Raw genomic sequence first — 13,268 nt, 5'->3', positions numbered from 1 at the left:
TAGGTTTTAGGAGCTGAGAAGTCTCATATTCTCATTTCTCTAAAGAGTCTTGGAGGCATTTCAGGTAGGTGAATTGAGACGTCATTATAACCGTGACCTTGCTCAGCAGCATGGTCTGTTGAACATGGATTTGTGGTATGTGGCTGGTATAGACTAGCTTTCCTATGTAGCGGGTTGCCCCAAGGATTGAGCCTAAGGACTATGTTGAACTTAGTGTGCCAGTTGTCGGCCTACAGATTCACTCGAATTGAATTGGGTAAGAACAGACCCATTACTCGGAGTTTGCACTACTTGGCCGCAAGAAGGCCTGCAGGTTAGAATAACCACTTGATTAGGATGGACGACTCAAGCTGCTATGATGACTAGACCTCTGACCTTTGACAGTGAAGTTCGCTTGTCCTTGACCTTGACTGGATGATGTAACCCTAGGGTTATGATATTCTCTTGCCCCAACACTGGACTGAAAAGAGTGCAGAGAGGTCATAACTCGATTGAATTGGCAGGCTAGCACCTCTAAGGTTATCATGGTTTGAGCCAAGTAGTTGGCATGGTTTATAGCATGAGCTTCTGACCTAACCTGCTTGGATTGACTACACTAGATGGTGTACCCTCGGTTCAACAGGTCTTTAAAGATTACATGCACCTTATGATTGTCTTGATACCGAGTTAGGTCAAAATTTTGACTTTTACTGGTGCTGGGTTGCTTGGGTAGACTTTCTCTAGCTGTGTGTGAACCCACTTGCCCCCTAACTGGCTGATTACTAAGACTAGAATGTAACTGGCTGATTACTAAGACTAGAATGCTGGGCTGCTAATTGAACAGTAGGGTTGACCCAGCTGGGATTGACTGACTCATACATCTAGACCGGGGTCTTACTCTTGGTGTGCCAACTAGATTTGAGGCTAACCCCCATGTCATGGAGGATTGCCCTTGGCCTAACCCCTTGACTGTTCAGGGTATTACGGCACTATTAACCTGTTGGCTCGTGGCTTCCAAATGATTGCCCTGAGGGCGCTTGGACGGCTAGATATGGTTCCATATGGGTTGAGACTCGATTCACTAGCACGAGTGCTTTGGATTTGCGAGGGAGCACTATGACGATGCCTCTCAGACTCACTAGGTTCTCTAGATCTAGACTGGGTTGAAACCATAGGGTTGGACCTTGCTTTGCTTTGATCCTGGGTCATAACTCCTAAACTTGTGCTAGACTAGAAAGGTTGGACCTAGCTTGGGCATGGACTTAGATTAGGCTTGATGGACTTATGTTTGAATCCCAAATAGAGGTGAGCTCAGTCTAAGTCTAGGAACAACTCTGAATCTAGACCTAAGAAAAGACCAGACTTGATGGATCTTGCTATACTCGATTGGTTTCAATTTGAACCTTAAGTTAAGATGAACCTAGTCTAGTTCTAGAGAAATCTCTATACTTAGACCTAGGCTAGGACCTAGACTGAGATCTGAACTAGATGGGTACGAGTCTTGGCTCGGACCGAGGAGGCACCTAGGCTTGAACCTAGGCGTGAACCCGGTTCGGACCTGAACTAGGTTAGCCACAAGCTTGAGTTTGAACTTAGAGGGTTGGTTAACAGACCGGTTGTTGACCCGAATTGGATGAAGGTTAGGTTAAGCACGAGCCTTGGCTTTGACCAAAAGGGGGCCTAGGTTTGGACCTAGGTGTAAACCTGGTTCGGACTTGGGCTAGGCAAGGCACAAGTTTGGAGTTAGACCGAGAAGGTTTTGAAAATCAAACTGGGTGTGGACCCGGACGGGATCAAGGTTGTGTTACCAAAAGGGGGCTTTGGTTCGGACCTGGGCTAGGCTGGCTACAAGACTGGACTTAGATACAAAAAGTTTCAGCTCGGACTAAAAGAGGATCCGGACTAAGATCTAGGACTAATCAATCGAGATATGCAAACAATGCACTCGAAAACTTTGCCTTAAACTATAAGTAAGCTCGGTTTGAGTGGGTTCCTTACTATTGAAATGCGGTTAAGCTGAGTAGGTCCCCACATAGGTCCTGGCCTCTTGTTATGGAAATCAACCAAGTCCTACTATGTGTGGAGTTGCTTTGAGGCTAGGGATTATGGAGGGGCGCTCACAGTTAAAGTTACATAAATCTCAACCTCCTCGGCTCTCAATGCTATCTTTCCCTCACGACCGTTAGTGCAGAATTTTTGGAGTTTTCAAAAAATTTGTTGGTTTCCCGAGCTTCCCCAGTCCGTTGTGTGCAAGAGTGTGTAAAGAATCTTGCAAGTGAAAAGAAAAATAGCAAACAGGAAAACACACATTGCAAGAAAAAAAAAGGAGTGAGCACTTGGCACAAATTGTGCCAAGTGAGGTGTGCTTCAGGTCAGGTTTTTGACCGACCAAAAGCATAGTCAGATGTGCGGGTAAGCAACGCCCAAGAAGGTATACAATTAATAAAAGTGGAACCAGACACAACCCGTGCCTAGTTGAGCGTGCCCCAAGTCAAGGGTGACTCGATCAGGGCACAATTAGATTGAGAGTGCAGGTGACCCTGAATTTTATTTATTTATTTTTTAATGAAAATAGAAAGTAGTGGCAACTATCGAATTACAAGAAAATAAATGAAAAATAGAATTACTCTTTTTTTGACAAAAATTTTTCTTGTTTTGGAAAGAGGGAGAGGCCAAAGTTGAATTTTATTTTTTATGAGAAGATTCTTTATTTATTTATTTTTCTGTGAAAATGAAATGACATACAAAAAAAAACTTTTATAGCGAAATTGATTTTTTTTTTTTTAAACCAAAGAAGCTTTAAAGTCACCTATTATTGATATGAAGAACTATGCCATGAATACCAAAGAAGAAAAATTATTCCATGAATATCAAAAAAAGACTAAAGCAGAAGAGACCAAAGAATGTTTTTGAACGTGAATACCAACGGTTAACAATTAAACCAAAGCGTTAACTATGGAATATCTCAAAAAAGAAAGCTCTACCTCATAATCAAAAACTCTGCTTCTTTTAGTAAGATAAAAGAAAATGAATAAACAACAAGGAAACCTTACGAGGAAATCTCGGTCTAAAACTCACAAAAGTTCAAGGAGATGAAAATAAAATAGAAAACATTGAAATCTGAAAATTTCTAGCCATAAACAAAGACACGCAGTCCCCCGAAACACAAGAAAATTATTTGGAACAGATCCAAGCCCTTAACAAGTTGGAGTAGGTGGAGAGAGAAGAAATAGGAGTTGAGTAGCCTCTTTTAATAGAGATAATCACGAACCCAAAACAACTTTTTAGAAGTAGAAAAGAAACAGACACATAAACATAAACATGCTCTTATCACAAAATTCAATGAGTAATCCTCTTTCTTTTTTTCTTTTTCTTCTACTTACAAACAAATATAATAATAAATGAATAAATAATGAAAAGAAATACTAACGGAAAAAGGTAACAAAAACAAGGCATATGGACAATTAAGAAATATTAAATCTTATGGAGTGATAGCACCACTTATGCACAAGGCATATGGACAATTGACCATTCATATATAAATTTGTTACAATGTATCTACAATGATAACCGTTCATAGTACCATGTTAACTATTTTGTTTACAGTGCAAATCAGATAGTCTTCATAGAAAGATCCATCAGATCCGTACTACAAACTGATTTTAAAAAAGTGATAGAGAGTGGGGAAAATCAAATTTTGATTTGAGGCTAGATCTACTCAGAAATGAGTAGATCCGCTCTCAGATCAATGGCAGAGTCAGCATCAATCCAAAAAGCAGGAAAGAATAAAATAAACATAAAATCCTAGATGTAACAAAATAACTAAAAAAATAAAAGAAAAAAAGAATGAGAAAAATACCTGGCCAGGCCAGTTGGCTCTGCAAACCCGAGGCTTTAAAACCTTGCCCATATCAAGACCGGCTGAGTTTATGCCGTGTGTCATCTTTTGTCTCTCTTCAAGTTTTGACCAAGCCTTGGCTTGGTTGGATTTCTTGATCTACGGGTGGCTTAGAGCTAGGGTTTTTCTAGGTCTTAGGTTTGCTAACCGGCTTTTTCTCTCTCTGGGCTCTCTATCTTTCTCTCTCTCCCTCTCTTTCTTTTTCTCTGAGCTCTCTCTCTCTAAGATTTCTTTTTTCTAGTTTCTTTCTCTCTCTAGATTTTCTAGCCTCCCATATCCCACCTCTCTCTCCCATCTCTTCCCTTTCTCTCCCCCTTAGCACGCTAGTTTCCTTTTCTTATAGACCTAATAGGGATGTAGATTAGATAACTATTAAGAACTATGAGATTTTTAGGTGTAGAATGGATAACTACTAAAACCATGGGTGTGGAATGGATAACTTCTAAAAACTATGGGATTTACTAGGTGTAGATGACTAACTACTAAAAACTATGAGATTTGCTAGGTGTAGATCATAGGATTGGGACCATGGATTATGGTGGTCTATGGTTTAGGGGCCTTTTAAAATAGTGTTGTCCTAGGTTTTTTTAAGATTAGGAAAATCATGGAATTTTGTCAATTTTAAAAATAGGGTGTCTACAGATTTATATCAACGTATGGGAAAGGCAAACAGTTCTAATCCCATTTCTTATTTCTATAGCTATTGTTTCACATTAGTGGAGCAGATAATGATATCATAATCAGACAAAAAATAGGTGTGTTAAACACTGCTACATATTCAGCAGCATATGACCAATTATCTCATGCATTTAGGATTTAACTCAAATAATGAGATCAAATGATGTTTGATCCACTTATGCAAACCAATGGCATTCTAAGTAAGCCAATGACATCATACTGATATCAAAATGATATCAAAATCAGATAACAAATAGTGTGTTAAACACTGCAGCATATTATGCAACATATGACCAATTACCACATGCATTTAGCACCAAGATTTGACTCAAAATAAGATCAAATGATGCTTGCTCTACTTCTGCAAACCAATGACATTCTAAACAAGCCAATAACATCATAATGATATCAAAATCAAATAAAAACAATGTGTTAAATACTGCTGCATATTCAACAGCATATGACTAATTATCACACGCATTTAGCACCAATATTTGGCTCAAAAAATGAGATCAAATGATGTTTGAGCTACTTCTGCAAACCAATGACAGTCTAAGCTAGCCAATGACATCAAAATCAGATAACAAAATAGTGTGTTAAGCACTTCTGCATATTCAATGGCATATGACCAATTATCACACGCATTTAGCACCAAGATTTTATTCAAAATGAGATCAAATTATGCTCTATCTATTTCTGCAAACCAACAATATTCTAAGCAAGCCAATGACATCATAATGATATCAAAATCAGATAAAAACCAATTTGTTAAACATTGCTACATATTCAGCAACATATGACCAATTATCACACGCATTTAGCACTATGATTTGATTCAAAATGATATCAAATGATGCTTGATCTACTATTTCAAACCAATGACATTTTAAGCAAGCCAATAGCATCATAATGATATCACAATTAGATAAAAAATAATGTGCTAAGCACTATTGCATATTCAGGAGCATGTGGCCAATTATCACACACATTCAACACCAAGATTTGACTCAAAATGAGATCAAAGGGTGCTTGATCTACTTCTGCAAACCAATAAAATTCTAAACAAGTCAATAACATCATAATGATATCAAAATCAGATAAAAAATAGTGTGTTAAACACTGATGCATATTCATCAGCATATGTTCAATTATTACACACAATGAGCACCAAGATTTGACTCAAAATGAGATCAAATGATGCTTGATCTACTTCCACAAACCAATGACACTCTAAGCAAGCCAATAACATCATAATGATATCAAAATCAGATAAACAATAGTGTGTTAAACATTACTGCATATTCAGTAGCATATGGACAAATCACTCACATTCAGCAACTCAAAATAAGAACAAATAGAGCTTGATCTACTTCTGCAAACCAATGACATTCTAAGCAATCTTATAACAACATAATATATCAAAATCAGCTAAAGAATAGTGTGTTAAACGCTGCTACATATTCAGCAGCATATGGCCAATTATCACACACATTGAGCATCAAGATTTGACTCGAAATGAGATCAAATGATGCTTGATCTACTTCTGCAAACCAATAACATTCTAAGCAAGCCAATGGCACAGTAATAATATCAAAATAAAAAAAAAAACAGTATGTGAAACATTGCTGCATATTCAACAGCATATGGCCAATTATCACTCACATTGAGCACAAGATTTGACTCAAAAAATGAATGAAGAGAGAGAGAGTCAGTTGCATAGTTCAGAATAAAGGTACAAACCAGCAGGATAATGAAATCTTCGTCAAGAAGCTCCGCGAGCGCATAGACAGGTATATATATATATCTATATCTCACACATGTTTGCTCTTCCTATCTAATGGTGGTTGGCTTTGGCTTTGGCTTTGCAGAGTGAATATAACATTGCCGGAGGTTGAGATTAGATATGAGCAACTCAGGGTGGACGCAGAGGCTTACTTGGGAGGGAGGGCTTTGCCCACTCTCCTCAATGCCACCCTTAACACCCTTGAGGTGCCTACTCTCTCTACTACATGATTGTATTGGGATCCTACAGCAACTACTATATTTGAAAAGAAATATACAGAGAAAATACATTTGAACTTAAAAATCCTTGAATTCTTAAATTGTTCTCTTGAGAGACCTATAATGGCCTTAATAATTGAAAAGAAAAAGTATATAAAGCGACCATATATTTTTAATATAAAGAGGTCAGAATCACTCTCATATGTCAGATTTTAAATGCAGTGATTATAAGCGTGTTTTGGACTAGACTTCAAGTTAAAAAAAAAAAAAATATGACATCCAAATTGACATCTAATAACTAGGAGTAATTATGAATTCCTCGAATGGTCTCACTTCGAACAATCGTGACCAAAAAAACCATTGGAATCACCTAAGAAAACATACAACTTTCTGCAATACCTGTGCTTTCAATTTCATATTCACTTAAGAGAGACATGTTGTTGGCAGAGCTTTATGAGTTTCCTGAAGTTGCTCAAGAGCAAGAAGAAGCCCGTGACAATTCTCAAGGGAATTACCGGCGTGATAAAACCCGGAAGGTGGATAGACAAAACTACTTCTCTCTCTCTTTCTCCCTCTCTCTCTCTCTCTCAAACAATGTGTGTTGGTGTGATGACAGGATGACCCTGCTACTAGGCCCTCCAGGGGCTGGACAGACCACCCTCCTCTTGGCACTCGCAGGAAAATTGGACAAAAGCCTCGAGGTGGGTTCACTCTTCCTACAATTTCATCTCCAAAATTTGGCACTTTTTAGAGAGAAAAAGAGAGAAACTTCAGTTCTTTGGGTGTGTTTTGACAGGTTTCGGGCAAGGTGACGTACAATGGGCACAGTATGAGGGAGTTTGTGCCGCAGAGGACGTCGGTGTACATCAGCCAAAAGGATCTGCACATTGGAGAGATGACAGTCCGAGAGACCATGGATTTCTCTGCTGGAGGTGTGCCGGAGACCATGGTCGGGGACGACATGAGGAGGGGGATATCAGGCGGTCAGAAGAAACGCGTCACGACAGGAGAGATGATGGTAGGGCCCTCGACTGCTCTGTTAATGGACGAGATATCAACAGGGCTCGACTCCTCCACCACTTTCCAAATCGTAAACTGCCTCCGACAATTTGTTCATGTCTTCTCTGGAAGCCTTGTTGCCTCTCTCTTGCAACCGGCACCGGAGACTTATGATCTCTTTGACGACATCATCCTTCTCTGTGAGGGACAGGTTGTGTACCATGGACCGAGAGAATCAATTCTCAACTTCTTCCACATGATGGGATTCCGATGTCCCGTAAGGAAAGGAGTGGCCGATTTCTTGCAGGAGGTAAAACCTCTCTCTCTTACTGCAAGAGTTTCAATTGCCTCTCATTCTCACTTAACCCGTCCTATTGTTAAGGCAACCTTCTGTTTTCAGATTCTTTAGGCAATTCTTTTTGCTATTCAACCTGCATCAGATGTCTTTGTCTCTCTTCCTCTTTATCGGGGCACTAGGTCGAAACCAAATCATTTCGAACACATTTGGAGCATTTGCGCTATTGGTGATATTTGTCTTGGGAGGCTTCATTGTCTCAAGAGGTAATGTATCATGGATGTAGTAACATTTGATTATGTACAATGTTCATATTGTAACTGTCTCTGCGCTATTTTGCTTTAGTTTATATTACAAAAGTATGCACACCATTATAAATAAATTATTATCCAAATTTTGGCAGAGGACATCTACAGCTGGTGGAAATGGGGATACTGGTCTTCTCCTCTCATGTATGCTCAGAATGCTGTGGCTGTAAATGAGTTCCTATCAAATAGATGGATACAGGTTAACATGAAATACGCAAAAAATCCCTTTAAAACTTTTTTGGTTCATGTAGATTAGGATAAAAGAGTGCATGGAGGAAGTAGCTAACTATCTTGTACATGTGCAATAGAATGGTGTCCACATAGGCCAGCTACTCTTGAAGATTCGAGGGATTTTCACTGAAGCAAATTGGTATTGGATTGGGATTGGGGCTCTCATGGGTTACAACGTCCTCTTCAACATCCTTTACACCTTAGCTTTAAAGTATCTTGACCGTGAGTACAACATTTCAATTTCACCTTTTGTTGTTTCTACTGTTAGTTGATCGAAATGAAAAGAAGTTAATGGGAAAAAAACGTAAATTGTTTCATTATGCAGCTCTTGGGAAGCCTCAGGCATCTATCACAGAGGATACATCAGAGGGGAAGCATGAAGACCAAATTAAGGTCAATGGACATCTGAATGGAAAAGTATTTGGAAAGTAGAGAAGTCATAGAGGGAGATAGGCTCGTTTTCTCAACATTGAAAGTGTAGTTTGGATCCTATTACTTACCCAGAAAAATTTAAAAGGTCTCACTCTTTGTCATGTGTTTCTCTCCTTGTAGGAGACTCTACTACAACAAATGGAATGAAAGAGAAGAAAGGAATGGTGCTACCATTCAAACCGCTTGCGTTGGCCTTCAAGGAGATCAAGTACTTTGTCGACATGCCAGCCGTATGTCAAGATCTTCTTGACCCAATTTACTAGTAGTAGTGGTAGAAGTAGTAGCAGTTAATAGTGGATACTAAAATGATCCTGATGATAATTATGTCGATAGCCCCCAAAAAAAAGATAGTGAACTGAAAGGCCTAGGTGTGCAGGAAATGAAGGCTCATGGGGAAGAACAAGACCGATTGCAATTGTTGCAAGGGGTGAGCGGAAGCTTCCGGCCAGGCGTGCTGACATGCCTGATGGGTGTGAGAGGAGCAGGGAAAACATCACTCATGGATGTCCTTGCCGAGCATAAGACTGGTGGCTACATTGAAGGATCCATTTCCATCTCTGGCTACTCAAAGAAGCAAGAGACCTTTGCCCGTATTTCTGGTTACTGTGAGCAGAATGATATTCACTCCCCTAATCTCACTGTCCATGAGTCGCTCCTCTTCTCTGCCTGGTTGCGACTCCCAGCTGATGTCCAATCGCACACTCGAAAGGTTACACTCCTCAAATTCCAAATTTGATTGTCGTGTTTTTGGAAGTTCGACAATGGGATTTGAACCTTGGACAATGTGTTGCAGCCCCTAATATCCTAACCACCAAGCAAAGCACACCAATGTAAAAACAAATTCGATTATTGCACCCTTAGGAATAAGTATTAAGAGTTTTGTTTCTCCATTTAAAGCATCTAGGATTGTTCAATGGTCCAACACAAGAAAGACTATAGTGCTCGAAATTTTTCCTCAATCAACTCCATATCTTCCAAACTATATTGGACAGAAAATATCTAACTGGGATCTCTGCTAAATTAGCTATTGGCCTTTCCCTCGACTTAATTTTGGGCAGTGAAATTAATCCTGGTACAAAATCTCTAAATATTTCTACAATAAAGGGTCAAATTCTAGTTTCTTTTACAGAGTTGTATTTTCTTATAAAAAATGGAGCTTTGTCTAAGTAACTAGAAATTTATCATTGTGATACCCAGGCCTTTGTCGAGGAGGTAATGGAGCTGGTGGAGCTGAACAACCTGAGGGAGGCTCTAGTGGGCGTGCCAGGGGTCAATGGCCTCTCCACAGAGCAAAGGAAGAGACTGACAATTGGGGTCGAGCTCATTGCCAACCCCTCCATCATCTTCATGGACGAGCCTACCTCGGGGCTCGATGCTAGAGCAGCCGCCATTGTCATGAGGACTGTAAGAAATGCAGTGGACACAGGCCGCACCGTGGTCTGCACCATACACCAACCTAGCATTGACATATGTGAGTCCTTTGATGAGGTATGTACTCTCTCACGCGTGCGCGTGCACACGCACACAAACAAATACTTAGTTTTAGGAATTCTGCCTTTAATATGTTCTATCCATTCGTTCCTATGTAATCCTACAAACAAATTTTCATGTTCTCAGCTCTTCTTGATGAAACGAGGAGGACAAGTTATCTACGCAGGCCCATTGGGGACGAACTCACAACAACTCACCGGCTACTTCCAATCAATCGAAGGTGTCCCCGAGATAACCTCAGGATATAATCCTGCAACTTGGATGCTAGAGGTCACCTCCATAGCCTCTGAGAATGGACTTCAGGCGGATTTCGCTAACATTTATGCCAATTCTCCTCTATATGAGTGAGTAGTTGCCTTAGTTCTTCTCTGTCTCTATGATGAAGTCACTCGTGATCCTCCCTTTTGATCTCCTTGGGAAATTTTAGTGTTTCGTCTTAAGATTACTACTTCCCCCATAATTGTAGGAGGAATATGGCATTGATTGAGGAGTTGAGCAAGCCAACACCAGGGTCTCAAGACCTACACTTCGAGACCCAATTCTCACAGCCATTCATGGTGCAAGCTGTGGCCTGCCTCTGGAAGCAACACTGGTCCTACTGGAGAAACCCTCAATACAATGCAGTACGCTTCTTCTTCACCCTGGTAGCCGCCCTCCTGTTTGGCAGCATATTCTGGGACATGGGAAGCAAGATGTAAGCATTCTCTTCTTTCTCCATTTCTGGTCCAACAGAAAAAATTATGATTGAATTGTCTCGCAAGTTTCAAATTTTTTTTTAACAATTTTCCTTATGCTTCCATTTTTCTCAAATTTTCCAAAGCTTTTTCGTAAAATTTAACTATAAAAACTAGCACTTGAGAATGTCTTCTTAAACTACCTAACCAAGAATGTTCAAGATAGATATTTATATTGCCTTCCATGCTAGTACTTCATGCATTCCAACTCACTGTTGTTCTAACCTCACTGTGCTGCACGAATGGTCAGAACATAGAGAGCAGCAACAAGACTTCCTCAATGCGATGGGTTCCATGTTCTCTGCGGTTCTCTTCCTCGGGGTGAATAATGCATCTTCAGTTCAGCCAGTGGTCGACATAGAGAGAAGTGTATTCTATAGGCAGAGAGCAGCTGGGATGTTCTCAGCCCTTCCATATGCCTTGGCTCAGGTATGAAACAAATTCAACAACTCACAACTTTGATAAAAAGAAAATACAGGTATATCTTTTGATGGCAATGGCAATGAAAGTGAAATTGTGTTTGTAGGTTTTGGTGGAACTGCCTTATGTGTTTGTACAAACAGCTGTATATGGGGTGGTGGTGTACTGTATGATCGGACTCGAGTTCACTTTGGCAAAGTTCTGTGGTTTTTCTTCTTCATGTTCTTTACCTTCCTCTACTACACATACTACGGGATGATGACTGTGGCCTTAACTCCCAATGCTACTTTTGCCTCCATTCTTTCTTCAGCATTCTATGGTGTATGGATGCTCTTCACTGGCTTCTTGCTCCCACGCACTGTAAGTGAATTACACATCTTTCGTTTTCCTGGTTATTTAATTTAAAATATAATTGCTTCATATTTTCTTGAAACTAGGATTCCAATCCAGCCAACATAACTATGTTTTTTCCTTCAAAATATCATGTTGTATAGGTTAGCTCCAATACAGGACCACATAAGCCTTCCTTGTATGGCTCTTTATTACTTTCATTAAACTTATGTCGAATGAAGTCTAAATTCTAAGTTCTTTCCAATTAACTTATAAAAAACAAAGGTCAAATGCTATGACATTAGCAAAATAGAGAACACAACTTGCATAACAATGTATAGATCATTTGTGAGAACTTCATGGCCATTCCCATGTTTGCAGAGCATCCCCGGCTGGTGGAGGTGGTACTACTGGGGGTGTCCCGTCACCTGGACACTTTACGGTTTGATGGTGTCTCAGTTTGGAAATGTGACAAAGCAGTTGCTCACGGCCGAGGGCAACCCCGTATCGCTACGCGACTTCCTCAATGCTTCATATGGATTTGATTATGACATGCTGCCTTGGGTTGCCTGTGTTGTTGTTGGCTATGCCATCCTCTTCGCCCTTGTCTTTGCCTTATCCATTCGCACCCTTAATTTCCAAGCTAGATGAATGTTTCATGATCTTCTCATTCACTTTATTGTTTCCTTTCTTCTCCCTTTCATTCTGGAAATGAGTGTATTCACAATTTTCTCGCATGTATTTATCCATTTTTCTCCCTTGATATAAAGTCAGGTGTATTTTGGCTTGTAATGTCCCATCTCAATTCAATGAAATATGATTGAATTTTTGTGTACTTGATCAAGATCTCGTTTCCTTTGTGCTTGGTTTCATTATATTATAATGATACGGTGACATAATATCACTCCCCTTCTTTAAATGTCTCAACTTGCATTCTTAAGAACATAAAATTCCTATTTGGTGTTGACAAAGAAAATTACCACCAGACAATAACAATAAACAATATCATAGAAAAGAAATGACGAAATATTTTGTGTTGGAGATCATAGTCGACTCCCACGGTAGAGTAGAGTACACCCGTCGTCGCAAGACACCTGCCCATGAGGATTCCTTTTCTATTAAATTTTGCAAAACATCATCAATTCACCCAGTGTTCTAAAACCATGGCAAACTCGGGCGAGTCTTTGGGTCCAATAACAAAGAAACAAAAAAAAAGAATAATGATAAAAATTTAGAAATGACATAAATCAAGCAATTCTAAAGGTGTAACATAGACCTAGATCATCCACCCACCAATCTCAATCTGTATCGACCAATTTTGATCTGGATAGACAAGTTTTAGTTGTTTAAATTCACAATATGAATAATAATTTAATCAAAAAAAAATTACTTAAGAACCCAGCTATGAGCAGACGCTTCCTGGACCATTTGTCTTATGTAAATTTTAAATTTTTTTATTTTATTTTTTAAGA

General features: G+C 39.5%; 1 pseudogene across 1 annotated transcript; it reads left to right on the top strand.

Annotated features, from left to right (window-relative positions):
* Positions 1–8,049: 8,049 nt before the first annotated feature.
* LOC148779373 (ABC transporter G family member 39-like) lies at positions 8,050–12,631 on the top strand (annotated as a pseudogene). The gene is made up of 11 exons (XR_016046453.1): positions 8,050–8,116; positions 8,254–8,357; positions 8,467–8,611; positions 8,942–9,051; positions 9,198–9,530; positions 10,019–10,309; positions 10,439–10,656; positions 10,779–11,006; positions 11,304–11,475; positions 11,573–11,826; positions 12,178–12,631. The product of XR_016046453.1 is annotated as an ABC transporter G family member 39-like (transcript).
* Positions 12,632–13,268: the final 637 nt, after the last annotated feature.

The sequence above is a fragment of the Amborella trichopoda genome, chromosome 12 (genome assembly GCF_054954075.1).
Source record: "Amborella trichopoda isolate Santa Cruz 75 chromosome 12, AtrichopodaSantaCruz75HAP2 v2.0, whole genome shotgun sequence".
In the NCBI taxonomy this organism is placed as follows: domain Eukaryota; kingdom Viridiplantae; phylum Streptophyta; class Magnoliopsida; order Amborellales; family Amborellaceae; genus Amborella; species Amborella trichopoda.
Note: the sequence above shows the minus strand (reverse complement) of the source record. Positions and strands in the feature narration are given on the sequence as shown.